A 17,797-nucleotide genomic window follows, 5' to 3' on the forward strand; every position below is an offset into this window, starting at 1 on the left:
TCCAATCCTGGGCTGGAAATTAACTTTTTTGTCCACTTGCCCAAGTGGCTGGAGGTTTCCAAAATCTACCAGCCACTCAATAGACCCTTTTAAGGCCGATGTCACAATATCGTCAGTCTGTAAGCTGGAGGCAAAACACGATTCTCCACCACAGGGCTGTAGGCTACATAAGAGTCTTCAAATGTCGTCTTGTTGTGTTATTGGGAGCCAGAATAGAAGGAGTCATGACGCAAACTTAATTAATTTAAGTTTTGAGCCATGCCATAGCATACCAGCCGCTGCTGTCTGTCAAAAACAACGAAGAAAACTATGGTTTAACGCGATAAGACAAAAGGACTGGACAGAGGGGATCATTAAAAATGCTCACACGTGCAGTGCACACTTCATATCAGGTTAGGGAAAAAGTATTTCCTGTTGTAGGGATAAATAACGTTATGTGTATTAAGGGTTATCATATCCACCTCATCAGAAACTGGGGAGGTATTACGAAGAATATTGGATTTCTCTGTAATGCTAACTTTTAGCTCATTAGCTAACGTTAGCTCCGATAGCAAAACAAACCAGAGCAAACCGTTCAAGTGTCATCCTCCTTTGTAAGATTGGCATAGTGATCAGCCAAAAGCTTCCTGTGACATCATCCATCCATTGAGTGAGAGCATATGGGTCGGCCAGTGTGGTCCCGTTGGTCAATGTTTACTTATAAAAGTGACACTCTCAGAGAGTGAGTGACCTGACATGGTGCGTTCGTAAATTCAGTCTGACGCTCTACACTAAAATGAGAGCCCTGTTAGTCAAAGAAACACAGCGTTATATTTCTATATGAATTAATGGTTAAGTTAATCATGCATTCACTCCTCTTGATACTCTGCTGCTCTGTTTCCCCAGACAGAGTGAATTTACGAACGATGCAGTATGTGTCAGAGTACACTCCAGCACTTGGAATGAACACACCACTCACATCATCTTCCTCCATTATCTAAAAGAAGCAAACAGTACTTGCTAGCTAGCGCTGGCTAATGTCTGTGGAGAATTGTTTTGCCTCCAGCTAAGCCCTACGCACCAAAAAACTTCATACTGTTTACAGTAAAAGGGTCTATAGATGACCATTGTTTATTTGGTTGGTGAGTGGACCAGATCCAGGCCCAACCCTTGTTTTCAAGTGCCACCTTGCCCCTCGAAACTCAGTTACAAGGGGTAACAGTTGACAACTTCCACTATGAAATGGGACAACCTTTTAAGACCCTGATACTTCATGATCATCAGTATATTGGTGTTTGACCTACAAAAACAGATATGGCGAGTGCTGCTGGACAGTACGAATATGCCATCTTCTTCTGTGGTATTTTCTCTTGTGAGGTCTATAGGCAGCCTTTTGCAGTTGTCAGGATGGGTTGTGAGACGTTCACAACTTCACGCTATAGATCAATCAAACAAGTCATCAAATAAAAAAATAAAACTGCTTCATTACCAGGCCATTAGTGGTGCTCTGTAGCCAACGTTAGCTGGCTTCTACCCTGGTAGTCTGCTTTGATATTAGAGGAGCATTAACAAACCCAGAAACTTTGCTGCTGGACACCATTGGGGATGGGGGGGTGGAGGGACTGCAAGCAATGTAACGCTAGTTAGCTAGCTAGATAGTTAGCTACCGAGACACAGATACAAGCAATTTCTTTTGTTATGCTTGTTTTTAAGAAAAGGACCATACCACATCAAAACTACATTAAACAACGATAATGCTCAGAGATAATGGTTAATGAAATATGTTTTATGTTGCCTGTGGAGCCATTTTGCCGTTGATTTCTCATAACTTTGGTTTGGATTGTGCTTCTGAAAAACCTCTGCTTGGAGGGCCATGTAGCCCAAACACTACTCACACAAACGCCCTACCCCTCTATCCCAACAAAAATTGGGACACCCTACCTCAAGACATAATCACGCAAAACAGAGGGGTAAGGGCTACGCCGCAGGGGCAAGGGACCATTGGGATTGGGCCCAAATCGGCTGGGTGTGAGGGTTCCCCATCCCCAGAAACAATTTAAAAATCTGAAAACTTATTTCCAAATGTATCATTTATCATAAGCAAATACAGACATACAGATACATGTATATGCAATAAATGAAAGCTACTACTGGCCACATAACTTACACATGCAGCATAATATGAATGATTGACATTTTACTCAGACTTTGCATGGGCTATCTGACAAATATAATGTCACAAAAACATTCACACTAGTTGAATACTAACATATAAACACCATTGGGTGAATTAATTGATAATTAACTACTTTTTTTTAACTATAATGACAATAATTGATGAACTGGGTGTCAAATAGGTGCATGCACTGGTAGGTAACAGTTTTAAATGTTGTTTGGTGTCTATTAAAGTCTTCATTAATGAATGCATTTTTTAATATGCTATGCACTTAGTTAAAAGGTGTGTGTTTACATTTTCTAAGACAGCCGGACCTTTATCACTGGCAGTAAGGGAGAAAAGATCTGCAGTTATCTAGGTCTCATCACTTACAGACACCACACATTCATAATCTTAAATGAAGCAGATGATTCTTTCACCAAGAATTGTGCATATTTACTATTTATGATGGTATAAAAAGCATTTTGGAAAGAGTAGGGTGAGTATGTATTCAGGGAGTAAGTATTAGAGAATACATTTTTTAGATGCCTTATCAGAAGATCCCAATCTTCCAAAGCTTCCATGCATGTAAAGAGTTATCACTCTGTAACCAGTTACATAAATCATGAGAGCTTAGCATATTGATAGTGCAGCTCTTTTCCCACTCAACGCTAATTCAAACTATTTGCGATCAAGGTACCGACAGCGTGCAGCTCCAGCAGAGTGTTTATTTTAATGAGCAGGTGGGAGAGATTATTGTTCACCTAATAGCTCACTCATTTTCCTGACTAATCTTTGAATGATTACTGTATTGACACACTGCAGAGCCAAGTTTGATTCTGGGTTCTGTGTCGCCTGTTTTGTGTGATATTTACCTTAAATGACTCTTTGAGTTACAATGTGTTAACCACAGTGATGGTCTTGGCGTTACCATTGCGAAATTATGTGGGGTACATTTTTTTAAGTACATCATTTTAATACATTTTTTACATTATACTTCAAAAATAAATATGGATATTTTACACCATTAAATCAAGTTTTACAGCTATTCCAGCTTGTTAATAGTTACTTTGCAGATAAAAACTAAATGTACATAGGGCGCCCTCATGGTCCAGGGGTTAAGGTGCTGACAATTGATGTTAATGGTTAACCACAGAGAATATTTTGGAGTGGTTACACGTCAGTCTACAGGTCTGGTGGGAGCTAACATTAGCAGCGCCGCTCACAGAATGCCCCAGGAATGAGTCAAAAACCTGGAAATGAGTTAGCATTTTACTACTCCCAGTTCCCTCGTCTCAAAGTCAATGTTTTTTTTTTAATTGGTTTTTGGTTAGATGCCTTAAATAAGGTCTGTCATTCACACAAGCTTAAGAGACTGTCATGTTTTGTTCTAGGACATAAAATATGTGAGTAAATACCCCACTTGGGAATTTTTAAGCTTTTATGTGTGTCGTAAAAAGGCAGCTACTAACGAGTGGCTAAATAATGTGGGATGGGATGTTAAGTCATACGACTGTGGCGAGGTTCATTTATAGTCTAACGTTAGCTTTTTACTTTTGGTGATTACTTTTAGGCCTCAAAAATCACAAAGGTGGTGTTCATTTATGAAGATTATCTTGCCCACTAAAAAAAGTAAGCATCATGAATATTTGTTTGCCACAGAGCCTGTTTTTTGCAATAATCCAAAAAAATCCAATGGAAAAATCCCATAGGCTTTTTGACAAGGTAACCATGGTGATGTTAACTCCCACACTGGCCTGCAGAAAAACCTCATCCCTGGAGCACTCTATTTGGGATTTACTGCTAGTAACACCGACAGCAATGCTGTGGAAACATGGTTGCCACCTTCTGGTCTCCTCTGGTGAGTAAGCGGCTCAATTTTGAGTCATAAACCACCTTTAGCATTGTTAACCAAACACTGTTAGCTCTGTCAGCACCCTCAGCAGTATCAGCGTGGCTAGTGGTGATAACATAGTAAACAATGCTAAAGGGGTTTTGCAACTCAAAAAGAAAGGAGCCACATACCCACTGGGGCTATCTGGGGGACAATGGAGGGTGGTAACCATATTTCAGCAGCAATGCTAACAGCAGTAATCTCTGGATGAGCGCGCTACTAGCTAGCTCGCACCCAACTGCAATGGTGTGAAGTGCAGAGGAACCAAGGCTAACATTAGCTAACCTGAAGGCCAGAGGGTGGGTGGTGGGCACTCTGTTTCCGAACGTTAATGCTGCTAGCCGGTTGTCAGTCACCAAAGCAAACAAAAACTAAAATAAAAGACAAGATATTTACATCACAAAACATTAAAATTTCACCGCATTTAAATGAACAGCGCTTTGAAACGCAGCGCTAGAGCTCACTGAGTATCAATGGAGTACTGGACTGAAAGAAAAAGCCTCTTGTGTTTCACGTAATTTTGCTTTTTTTTAACTGGTTAGTTATCGCTTGATGGGTGTTGATCTATCAAAAACAAAAATGACAAAATAAATAAATAATAAGAAACTGATATCCTAGTGCTGACAAGGACAAAAGTTAAGGTGGCGAAAGCCCGAGTGGGGCGGGCAGGAAAGGGTGATGGATGGGTCCAACAGCCACGTGCTTTTGCTGTGGTGTACTGATGTAGTGTGTTTATTTGAAAGAGACTTTATGCAAACATTAAAATTCCTCTGAAAACGGCAGTGTATCTTGAAAGACGATAATGCATGAACAGGCTGAACTTGACAACGTGTCCCAGAACGTCAACAACCTACGCACCCAGGAGACGTTGTGCGTCATATGTGGACGTGGAAAGTCCATGACCAAACACGTCAATATGTGATGAGGTCGGAGTGAGAATGTGTTGATACAAACCACTGTGTGGGCATTTTTTGTGGGATATCGTATGAACTGTTCTATGAGGACACCTTACAAAGATCTGGGTATTTCTTACAGCATCTAATGGCTTTCAGATAAAACTTTTATGTTAATTTTCACTGTGGACATGTTGTTAAATATTAAGAGTACACATTAACTGTAAAACTCACTTCTATGTGCCTTAAGTTGCTGAAGAAGAGTTTCAGTGCATCTGAAAACTCAACTCATTCCAGAAGCAGGTAGCTGGATATTTGTAGAGGCAACACAGAGGCTTGTAGGAACCGCAGGGGAGGGCAGGCCTTCAGTGCATTGTTATTCATTCCACAGTCACTATAATCACTTCAAATAAACACAATTATTTCTCACAGTCTCTGCCCTGAAACCCTGGCCTCACATGTCATACACAAGTGTTGCTAACACACGCAGACACACACAGATACAGACACACACATGCACGCTGCTTGTGTCTGCCCTGTGTGCTCCTTGCTGGCTCCATGTCCACTTGAATAAGTGTGGTGTGGAAACACAACACTGACAAGGCCTGACAGTTATACACTTGATTTCAGGCTGCTGCATTCAAATGAAAGTGCAGGGAGACAGCCTCGAGCATAACGGTTGTGCGTCGGCAACACGCAGCATGCTTTTGTCTAGCTGTGGACCCACTAAACACTGCCAGTGCATACCTCTATTTACCTATATGGACTGTGTAGGTGTGTATGGTTGGAAAGACCTTTGGAAATCACTATTTTACTTTACTCTTACTCTAGAAAAAAATGTTTTTTAACAATATATTTTAACAATTATAGGTTTAACATTAACAGCACTTCCTAAACAGACTTAATAAATGCAAAAACATTCTGATGTGCACTTCTTTTATCTTGCCAAACATCCAAATTCAACCTCTGAAAGTTACACTTTTGCCACCAAGATGAATCTAGCATTCCTAATGTTTGTTTTCGAATATCAATATGACTCTCCCTCATATGCAGAATCAGGGATGTCAGAGGAGCTCTGAGTAAGCTAGCTAGCGACCCCTGTCAAGCCTTGTCAGCTTACCCAAGTGGGAGCAAGCCAGGCCCCCAGGAAAGATGCCCAGCCTTTCCTCCAATTTTTCCCAATGGCCACCCGCAGTATTGCAGTGAAAAAATCCCTTGCAGCCCAAAAAGTATTTTTCCCATAGACAACAATTATAAAAGAGATGTCTGTAAAACTGTTGACAGGACAAATCCAACTGCAAACAAGGTCAATAACGACTCTTTCTATTATGAATTTTTGATCCACAGAGGTTTCATATCTGTTAATCCTTACTTAGGCAAAGAAAAACTATTTAAAAATCAGTGACATCATCACAGCGTTAAATCTGTGAGCCAAGCGGGAAATTGCAGGCAAAGCCAGAGAAAGAAATACTATTGCGCATATTCAGTGGGCCGCAAATGGTGGAAGTAAACCCGCAAGCTGGAAACTTTTTTTGGCGTATGCACCAGGCGAGCAACTCCACTGGAATTTATAGGTGACATCTTGGGATACATTATCTAGTTCTTAGTATACATCTATAGAGTTAGCTAACGGCACCGCAAGTTCGGCACTTACCACTAGTAATGATATCCGAACCCAACAACGTTGCAGTGGAAACATTCTACTCCCCACCTCTGGGCTCAATTTTAACAAACCGAAAACCACGTTTAGCACTGTTACTATGTTATCACTGTTAGCTCTGTTAGCAGTGTGAGCATGGCTAGAGGTGCTAGCATAGTTATCAATGCTTAAGGGGTTTTGCTGCTCAAGATGAAGCTGTTTACTCACTGGGGCTACCTGGGGTAAGACCAGAGGGTGCCCACCGTGTTTCCACAGCAACACTTTCCCGCTATTAGGACGGCATTGTCAGCAAATGAACAGTGCCATCAGCTAGCTCCCAGCCAACCCTAGCACTGCGAAGTAGGGAGCTGCCAGGGCTAACATTAACTAACCAGTGGAGACCGGAGGGTGTACTGTGGGCACTATGTTTCCACATGTTAATGCAGTCAACCGGCCGGCTGTCAGCAAAGCCAACAGATTATAAAATAAAAGGCTCCCTGAGTCAATGAAGGGAAGGGAAGTCCTCTTGTATTTTGTGTTGTTTAATAACCAGTTAGGTTATGGGAATGGGTGTTGGGCTATCGAAAGGAAAATTAACCAAACTGACATCCCTGTACTGGATGATGACTGATGTTCTCACAAACACAACCCAAATGCACTGCCAATACTAAAAAGGTACTATCTACTTGTTTTATTTGGGTCTAAAATCCAGATGCAGCTCCCTCTGAGACCTCCGTGACCCGCCGATGACACAACCACTGGGAATACTGTGAAACAGGCGTCTGCTTTAACGCTACCAGCCCCTGAGGCTTTTGGTGCCATATCTGCCAACCACTGAGCCAAAAAAAAAGAAAGAAATAGGAATGGTGAAAGAGCCAACATCACCCCCGTGTTTCCGTCTCTCTGTCTCCAGCTCCACTTCTTTCTGCAGGCCCTCAGACTGTGCAGAATGGCCGGCGATGACAGATCAAGTGACATCTTAAAAATGGCTGCTTTTGCTAAGCAGCCTCTGCTGTATGAAATGAGGCCAAACAGCACAAAACTCCAGCAGATAAATGTCCCATTTCACAGCTCACGCAGTGTGTTTCAGCATGTGTGTGTGTGTGTCTGTGTGTGTATATGCGCCTGCAGACATGTTGCTTTTATAGTCATTTTTGTGATATATGTATGTTGGTGTATCGGAGAAGGAACAATTTAACCTTCAGAAAAGCATTAGGCCGAGTCAATCTGCAGCGGAGCTCTATTTGAGAAATTTAGAGATTTTCCATTAGTGAGGGGAAGCTTTGTTCCAGACAAAAGAAAGGCTTAATTCTCCCTTTCAGCGGGAGGATTGTTATAAACGGTGCAGGAAATGTTGTAGGTCACCTCTCTGACCAATATTATTTTTCAGGGTTGATTCAGGATGTGTGTTTGAAGAGTCTCAATTTGAAAAATCAAATCAAAGAAGACTGGAAATCCAAGTACAGTCACATTAGGTTACTTTGAAACTTGGATTTTTAGCCAGAGGTGTAGTGGTGCGTATACACGGGTATATATATCTAAAAATAGGCACAGATACATATCAGTGTACATCTTGCAGATTAGACCTGCAGGCAATGATGTTACACTCCTGTTCATGTAATCTGTGGTGTTAACTACGCACAGGAAACTTTGGCTGCCTGATCTTATCCTTTAAGGCTACACCTTCTCCCAGGCGACATAAATACCCTGATAAAACAGCACCAAGCATGGAGAGGAGCAATCTTAGGACAGTGTAGGCGTGACGTTCAGGTTGGCCACTTTATGGGTCTTGCAGGAAAATGCAGAAATTAAAGGCAAATGTTTGTGATCTCAACTGATTAACTGGCATCCCTACTCTGTATTCTTTCATTCATTCATTCATTTTCTGCAACCACTTATCCTTATACAGTGCTGGCGCCTATCCCAGCTGTCATTGGGCAAGAGGCAGGGTACACCGTGGACAGGTCACCAGACTATCACAGGGCTGACACATAGAGACAGACAATTCATGCTTACATTCACACCCACAGGTAACTGACACCTCATTTCCACTTGCATATGTGACTGGTGTCCGTAGATCCGTAAAACTATACGTATGATGCCTATAGTTTCCAACGCAAGGAAGTGCATTTCTTTACGGATGGACAGAAACCTGATAGAAACATATGCACTTGGAACATTACGGGGACAGAAACAGGACGTCTCAGATTCGTGCCATATTTTGTGAAATATCTAATTTAAAAGACATATAAACGGCTGAACCAGTCATAATGACGGTGACCATATTTTAGCAGAACAACATTACTCAGTTTCATGATGTGTTAAAAGTAGATGAACAAGTTCTTTTAAATTATATTACCTCACTTGACAATCAGCACAGGCAATTGAATTGAAGAAATAGCTAGTTAGCAGCTTGTTAGCTAAGCTAGCACAATGTCATACAGTCTTTCCGAAATCCAACACAAAAGTTAATTTATTTATTTTTTGCCTTTTCTTCGTACACATACATAAGTGGATTATGAGGAATTAGAGTGACCAGTTGACCTAACCTGCATGTCTTTGGACTGTGGGAGGAAGCCGGACAGCCCACGCTGACACAGGAAGAACTTGCAAACTCCATACAGAAGGGCCCCGGCGGGCAGTGGATACGAACCCAGTACCCTCTTGCTGTGAGTCGACAGTGCCAATTCTCTATATTAAGAGCTATTTACTGATTTGTCTGCAAAGCTGGCATGAACAATGAAAATATGTGGAGAGAGCTGTGGTGTGGTTGTTACTGTGGTTTTTCTGTTGTTGTTTTTTTAATCTCATCTACACCTGTGGCACCGCCAGAGGCAAAATAGTTTTTACAGACTGATCTAAGAACACAGATCTTCTCCACAACTTAAAATAGGCTCTTTCAGTGTTTGAGTTATTCAGACTGTTTTTGAGCATAAAAGATGATGATTGAAATCATAAATTTATCTAGTGGTCAGAAGTAAAAATGTAAAAAAGTTCTGCTTCAGAATTCTTTTTCTTTTGGAATATTCTTTAATCTCTGCTTTTTTGTGAAATATTGGATGATTTAACCTCATCGGACCTCAAACAATTATTCAGATGAATCATCTGAGAAGTTTAGAGGGGAAATGTGATCCCAGTTAGACTCAGTTTGAGCTGCCAGATACATGAACTAAAAGACCAAAAAGTGTAATATTTTCCTCTGAAATGTAGCGAAGTAGATGTATAAAGTAGCATAAAATGAAAAAATTCAGCTAAAGTGCAGTACATGACTATAGTAATTGTGCTTTCCACCACTGGTTACTTGGTCCAACCAAGTAAAACTGCCATCGTGACTCTCCAGAAAAAGCCCAGTTTCCTCTGATTGGTCAGTGTTATCGGGTCTTCCAAATCTCGTTCTTCTCTCGGCGTCTCTGCACCGTCATTACAGCCGGGGGAATGACTGTAACCGCACTGAAGCAGCACTTTCTATCTTTATAGTTTGTTTCACTGGAACTGCACAGTCCTTGGGTCCATGTTTACTTCCTGTCAGATGATGTCATTCATATACACTGTAAAACATTCCAACAGGTTACAAAGGGTGCATCTTATTGACAACTGGAGACTGCTTTACATATTGAGTCGGCTTCGTAGCAATGCCAGCAAACGAACAAACATACGGTAAAACAACTGTGTTGCTCTGCCGTCCTTCTTTATTTTCTCAAACTGAACATTTTGCAATAAAAGCTTCACTTCCTATTAATTTGTCACATATGGACAGTAGCTGCACAGGTCCAAAACGTCTTCAACATTACACTAAAATATATTGGACAGTGGACATAAACATCAGGCTCGCGGGTAAGAGTCCAGAGTTTGCTTGGCCAAACCATCTCCCCTCCTGCCTGCCAAACGGACCTTTTTGTTCTTTATACTACGGGAGCTGCCGAGAACGTCAACAAATGCAGCTGCCTCGGTTGCCTCATACTACAGCTAAAGGTTGCCTCTGTGCGTTGGTGTCTGATGCCAATGGGCCACTAACCAATGGTTGGCATTAGATGAGTCAGGAGTGAGACTGGGTTGAGATTGTAAGCATTTCTCTTTGAATTGAGCGTTTTGATAAATTCAGAATATTTATATAACAGCAATACCTGCTTTATATTAAAAAAGACATCGGAACATGACTTTTTCTAATATGGGACATTTAAATTACTGGCAGATTAACATGAAGGGGTGCACGTCTAAAAGGGGCTTGTATCTTTTGTTCCAGTAAATTTTCCATAAAAGTCCTGGTCCCACTATGTCCCCATACAGGTAGATGTATTTTCTTTATATTACCTCTATTCTTGAGTGTGCCTTTGCAGCATCCACACATATCAGAAATGCCACTTGATGTGACTTTTTATACATGACGCAACCACATATCATTCTAATAAAATTTGAAAACCATAGCCCGTGAACTAAGACGACTCCACAGTGGTCCAGAAGCTTAGCGTGGAGTGTAGGAAGTGGAAACTGCTTTGGTCCGTTCTCTTTTCAAAAGGCCCCCAGTGAGAAGCACCCTATTAAAATCTCTTTTCATTTGAGCAATCACTTCATGCGGCTAAATAAAGGGAATGCTAGTTCAGCTGTGGGGAGGGAATGGGTATTATTAGGCTGGTTTCATCGCAGCACAGACTGAATTATACTAACAGTCACCTTAATTGACTTGGCTCGTCCTCCTTTCCTTCCCTCCACTTTGAAAAAGGCAACAGGGAGAATGGCTTGTGAGGCACTGTACAAACCTGGTGTTTGTGTATGTGGGAATCTTCCTTCTTGTTTGTAAAGGTTTTACAGAACTTGGCCGCTGTTTCTCGTATCAAAACTGTTGTTGAATCCTGTAATGAGTCATGTTGTTTTACAAAATGATATCAGCTACCACATTAAGGGATTCTTAGTGCTCCCCGTAGGAAAAGAAATCCAACAGTTCACTTATCCATGGTGGTTTCTGTTTGTTAAGTTTTTATTGTTGTTGTAGGAAACAGCCAGTGATAAACAAAATACATACATGTGCAGGCCACCGTCAGGGGGATCAAAGGGTACAGATGACCCTGGCCCAAGGTCAAGGGGGGCCCATGAATAGGTCTATGGTTGACCCTTAACTGGGATCAAGTACACAGTCAATTTACTTACTGACTGAAATCACTGACAATACAAGTTACATGTATTTATGGTTAATAAATGTAATTTTATTTTTAAAACACATATCAACAAGGAGGCCACTTTTAGAAATGTTGTCCCCTGAGCGAATTTCCTAATGGCTGGCCTGCATGTGTGTATATAGATGTGATTAAACAAATATTTTTTTTTTAATTTATAGATATGCAGAAGTGTTAGAAATGATTATTTCAGGTATCAAATATACCATGAACGATTAGCCATGCACTTTTCCCAAAAACTTAGAAAAATACACTCCTTGTCTATTTTTGATGGAGCTGCAGCAAGTTGCACAGAGAGATTGATTTCTCCTACTAACAGGCACTGTGTGAAATATAGATAGCCTAAGATGTATTTATGAGGATAAATGTATTTTAAAGTCAAAGATTTCTGGAAAACTTGCTGCCCCTACTGCCAGATTAAAAGGAGTGAGGAGTCAACAGTCAGCGACAGTATAAAACAGTCAATAAATTAGATTTTTTAACCATGAATTAGGAGTGGGTGATAAGGCCCTAAAATGATATCACAACGTTTCAGGGTATTTTTGCAATAACGATATTTTTGATGATATAATTACAAAAAAAAAAAAAAATTGTTATCAAGAACATAGAATTGCAACAAAATAAGTGATACAGTTTACATGTCAACCTAAAGCGGCCTTCACATGATAAGAACAATGCGCTTCGCTCACAGCCAGGTGTGGTGCAGCGGCGCGGTCAAAGTTCAAATAAATTTCAACTCTGAGCGCACCGCTCGGGCGGCCAAGGGTAGCGGTGCCGCTTTGACAGGAGTTGCCACCCTCTCCATAGACAAACAATGGGACAGCCAGCGCAAAGCGGTTTTACAGCTGATCATGTGTAGAGGCCTTAACAGTATACCTTCAAATATTCAGTAAAAACTAAACACAAATTATTAATTTTCCACCTGGACCTTTATGCTCTGCCATTTCTCCTCTAATCATCATGCTGTAACCTGTGACAGGTGTGTGTGCTCACAGCGAGAGAGGAGAGGGAGAGATGCTGTGCTGCTGCCGGAGGAGCAGCTGAATGAGTTCCCTCTGAGCAGTAACTCGCTAAAAGAGCCTGAGAAGTCCGGGGCTGTTCATAAAACATTTAGGGCGCCACAGTTTATTCCACACTACTGAAGCTGCTCCTCTTTTTGGAACCACAGCAGAGTCGGTAATAATGTCACTTTCAGCCATGCTTGTTGTTGCCGTGGGTAACAGTATGACATCAATATGTCAACAAGTCAAAATATTGCGAGTATCAAGATATGAATTTTTCATATCATTAAAAAATGATACAGGTATTATCGTGAACGAGATGATATGGCACAACCCTACTGTGAATCACTGCAACCATGAAAGGTCTTTGAGCATACAGTCATAAACATGCACACAAAATATTAGGCTGAATGGTCTAGTAGTTTGCGGGAATAGCTGCGGACAGACAGACAGACAGACAGACACAGACACACACACACACACACACACACACACACACACACACGACCAAACACATGATCCCCTCCAGGCTCCACCTGTTGGAGATAATTCATTGCTTGTGGATTGGCAGAAAATTAATTAATCGTTTTATCAATTAATCGTTTTTACAGCAAAAATGACACTGGTCATAGGTTCTCAAAAAATGAACATTAGTTGCTTTGAGTTTTGGACTGTTGGTCAGACGTAACAAAATATTTTAAGATGTCACCTTGAATCTCCAGTAATGTATAAAGGGCATTTTTCATTTGCTGACATTTTACAGACCAAATGATATCAATAACTGAAGTTAGAAATTGTTAAGTAATAACACTGAGACATACATAAGTTACAGGTTTAAATATGACAAAGGAGTACAGGATATAAGGCAGTCTGTGTCTTTAAAAGGACCATTCACAGGCTATTTTTTTCCATCTGTGGTCTAGTTGCATTTTTGCTCAAAATGAACCATCTACTATTTTTATACCAGGCTGTTGTTGTATTGTTATTTCCACAACAGCCTTAACAAAAGAGGTCACACACTGGAGGGTCCATTAACCAGTTCAAACATGGCAGGTGTGAAATCAATCTGTGGCTCTTCACCCTGAGGGACTGACACAAGCTGCCTATGAGTGAGTCTCATCTTAACCGTCAATTATTGGATGAGATAGCACTGACATTGTTGCCTGCGGCAGGTCGGGTGTTTAAACACTGTCAGTGCTGTTGATGTCTGAATCTCAATATGTGCACCAAACGCCCGACAACAAAACAGAAACAAATACCTTCTACCGTCAGTCTGATTATGTCAACACCCATTTGTCTGCAGTACACTGAGGAGTAAATGTTGTATGTGTAATACTGTAGTGTGTTCATGATGGTAGGGAAGTACTTCCTACACAATGTTCACCTTGTTTCATCGAAATGTGTCACTAAGGGCAGCATTTCATCTGACAGAACAAATCACTCCTTGCCAGCAAACTGGAGCAGAATGGAGGTCACATTCACACTTTCTCAGATTGTTGTGGCACTTTAAGACACTCATATGGTTCTTCAGATAATAAATCTCTTCAGTCAAATAAATATGCAGACACAGTCTAAACGACGGGCGACAGCTATCCACAATCAGACATAAGCTGTGACCCATTTCCATAAATCTGAGCAGATTTGAGTATGTACTGTGTTTACTGTACAAGGGGGAAGTGACAAAATAAAGTATACTTAAAACAGCCACTGTGCAGACTGGATATAAAGAATAAAACGAGATAATGGGATCACATGTTAATACAGGGTGTAAATGGGGCCGGTGAGTCAGCACATCAACCATTATTAATTTTATCATTAAAAACTGTGCCTTTCCCTCTGTGACATGTTGAAATGCCTTCTGTGAATAGAAAGCCTATAAGGGACCAAGCCGACAGACAGGCTGTTGGTCAATGTCAGGCTGTCTGTTAACATCTGATGCCCTAGTTTCAGGGTTCCCACACATTTTCATAGACAAAATGTCAAAACTTCTCCATATATGTAGCACTAATCATGGCAACACAAGAACAGGCACTTAGTACAAGATGGATAGAGGCAGGAGTCGACCACACCAGACAAGACCCCAGGTGCAGGCTGTGCAAAGATGCTCCTGAGACAATTCGGGACCAACACCAATGCCATAACCAAGTGGCTGGCATAGTGTATAGGAACATCTGCACTGAGTATGGGCTGGAAGTCCCAAGGTCATAATGGAAGACACCTCCTAAGGTGGTTGAGAATGACCCAGCTGTGGGATTTGCAAAACCCAGACTGACAAACTGGTGGTGGCTAACCAACCGGACATTGTGTTGATCGACAACAGAAGAAGGCAGAGGTAATAGAGGTAGCAATCCCGAGCAACAGCAACATCAGGAAGCTTGAAAAATACCAAGGGCTGAAAGAGGAGCTAGAAAAGATGTGGGGAGTAAAGGCAACAGTGGTGCCAGTGGTAATAGGAGCACTCGGGGGTGTGACCCCCAAACTAGGAGAGTGGCTCCAGCAGATTCCAGCTACAACATCTGAGGTCTCTGTCCAGAGGAATGAAGACCTAGGAACAGCTAAGATACTGCACAGAACCCTCAAACTCCCAGGCCTCTGGTAGAGGACCCAAGCTTGAGGACGACACACCACCACTCCCCACCACTCTTGCTCCACCTGCCTGGCGTTTTTCAAACATCAGATTCAAACATAATTTCAGTGATTGTGAACAAAACATTGTCACATATTGATTACAGCTTACTTATATCGTCAGCTACATAAAACAGATTTGCCGTCATGTTACATTAAGTATAAAGTTATCACAGAATACTATTGTTACAATTTAATTACACACAACAAAATTCCATGACTTTTCCAAAACTTTCAATGACCTTTGCTAATTCCATGACTTTTACAGGTTTTTTATGACCATCTGAATCCAACACATTGGGCTCTAGTTTCCTGGCGCAGCGCAGGTGGCGCAGGGTGGTGAACCCCGCGCAGAGCTAGTTTCGAGCAGCGCAACCCGAGGCGCGCTCAGTTTCGTAGTTTGGCAGACCAAGGTGCGCTGAGATGGGTGTGGTGGCGCAGCAGGGGGAGGTGCCGACAGCTCCAGCTTGGCGCAGTGACAGTTTCATGCCAAAAGGCTTCGCCGAAGGTGCGCTAAAAGCTCGCCAGCTGAAACCAGGTCTACTGTCAGCGCAGGGGGAGCACAGCCGGTGTAAGCCAAAGTTTGGCTGACCGGCGGACAGTGCGCACACATCACCAAAACCTCCAGAATATCAGGCACATTAACGATGCAATAAATAGCCACAAAACCACTATTCAATGCGACTATCTGCAATCAGCACATAAATGTATCTCTATATCGACTGTCCCGTCACATCTGATGTCAGATCAAAGGAGATTGGCACTGTTTGGCACCATTTGGCACCTGATTTGATTAACACAGCCTGCAAACTAATGAGTTCACATCCCTCTCAGCCAACCACAAGCAGCCACAGCATCAGATAGGGAGTATATATTCAGCATCTGTCATCTTAGAAAAGTCAAAAGAAAAGAAACAGAGTGAGACTGCGAGAGAGAAAGAGAGAGTGCGCGCACGCGCATGAGAGAAACGCAACATTGATTTACAATTGTGGTGACCTCCTCCCAGGCTACCTTTGCATCATCAACCTGTGGAGGTCGACTCGCAGTTCCGTATATTCGTACACTGTGAGCTTGGACCTCCCAGACCAAAACACAAGTTTCCTCCTGGGAGAAGTTTGGCCGTCTGACGCTGCTGCTCTCTTCTGCAATGGCGAATTGAGTAAACTCTCATTACGCCTTCGCGCGGCGCATTTAAGGGCGAGGAGAGGGGCTCATGTGATTGGTGTGATGTGTGTAAAACCCACTCCACACCTTCTCTCTTCCCTCTTTCCGACTTGCGCAGGTAGGAGGGACGGAGGTGGGATAGAGGAGTAGCTGCACCAGGCGCACGGTGTGCCAAACTTACAAAATCCGCCTGGCCACACCCAGTTGGCGAAGCGCAGGTGCGCTGCGCCCCTGCTGCGCCCGGTCTGCGAAACTAGAGCCCATTCTCACCCCAACGTTGTCACATGTTGACATTTTGCTTATGGACTTACCCTGGGTGCATTGGTTGTTAACATTCTGGGACACATCAAGTGTCAAGTTGTCAAATGTCAAGTTCTGCCTGTTACATGTCTTCTTTCAAAGTACACTTCCGTTTTCACAGGAAATTTACTGTTTATATACAGTCTATTTCAAAATAAACACACTACGTCAGTACAACACTGTGAATTGACCTTTTTTTTTCTTCAACAACAAACATGCATGGTTGGGTTTTGGCAAAAAAAGGAAGTGGTTAGGCTTAGGAAAAAAGAACAGGGTTTGGCTTTAGAATCGTACTTGAACACTGCTCTCTCGGTTGAAAGTCGGTGATTGTTGAAATCAAAACAAAGGTGTTACATTCGGTAAGATTATTTTTATTTGGTCATAGAGCTCTTTAGCAGAAGTGGTTTGTAGTTCTTTATGTTTTTGTTCACTAGCACACAGTAAATATGCTTTGTTCTCTCAACATCAGGTTGTTTTGTTAAAGTGCTAACTGGCTAACTAGCTTCTTGAATCTGTCCTGTTGGGTGTTCTGGTTTCCCTTTTTGAAGGACAAGTACAGACTACCACTGCCGGCTGGCATGAAGCATTATTTCCTTTCACACAGGGGCAGACATAAGTGCTAGTTTGCCATCGGCTGTAGTCTCTGTGTTGTGTTCAAGTGCAACTTTTTGGCTGAGATACAGGTAATGTGAGGCAACGCAGCATTCGGTCTTCGTCATTCTTTGATGTCAGTTTGGTGAAAAAGAGAACAGTATTACTTATTTTTTTGTTTTAAGTTGATGTACTGTTGCATTGGGTTGTCTGGTCATTATGTTGTATATTGAAAAAGTTGATTAAAACTTTTATTACAAAAATAAATAAAGATATATCAGTCCGTCTTTATTATAACTGCTGGATGGCTGTGCCAAAACCACGGTTCAATTCTAGTTGGTTTTTCACATTTTCGGACGGTTAATTTCGACTTACACAGCAAATC

At 41.8% G+C, this 17,797-nt stretch overlaps 1 protein-coding gene across 2 annotated transcripts in view; it reads right to left on the bottom strand.

Annotated features, from left to right (window-relative positions):
• The window catches only part of LOC117259098 (zinc finger protein 385B-like), a 136,175-nt gene that overhangs the window by 63,677 nt on the left and 54,701 nt on the right, over positions 1–17,797 (bottom strand). The gene's annotated exons all lie outside the window — the stretch shown is intronic.

This window comes from Epinephelus lanceolatus, chromosome 21 (assembly GCF_041903045.1).
Source record: "Epinephelus lanceolatus isolate andai-2023 chromosome 21, ASM4190304v1, whole genome shotgun sequence".
In the NCBI taxonomy this organism is placed as follows: domain Eukaryota; kingdom Metazoa; phylum Chordata; class Actinopteri; order Perciformes; family Serranidae; genus Epinephelus; species Epinephelus lanceolatus.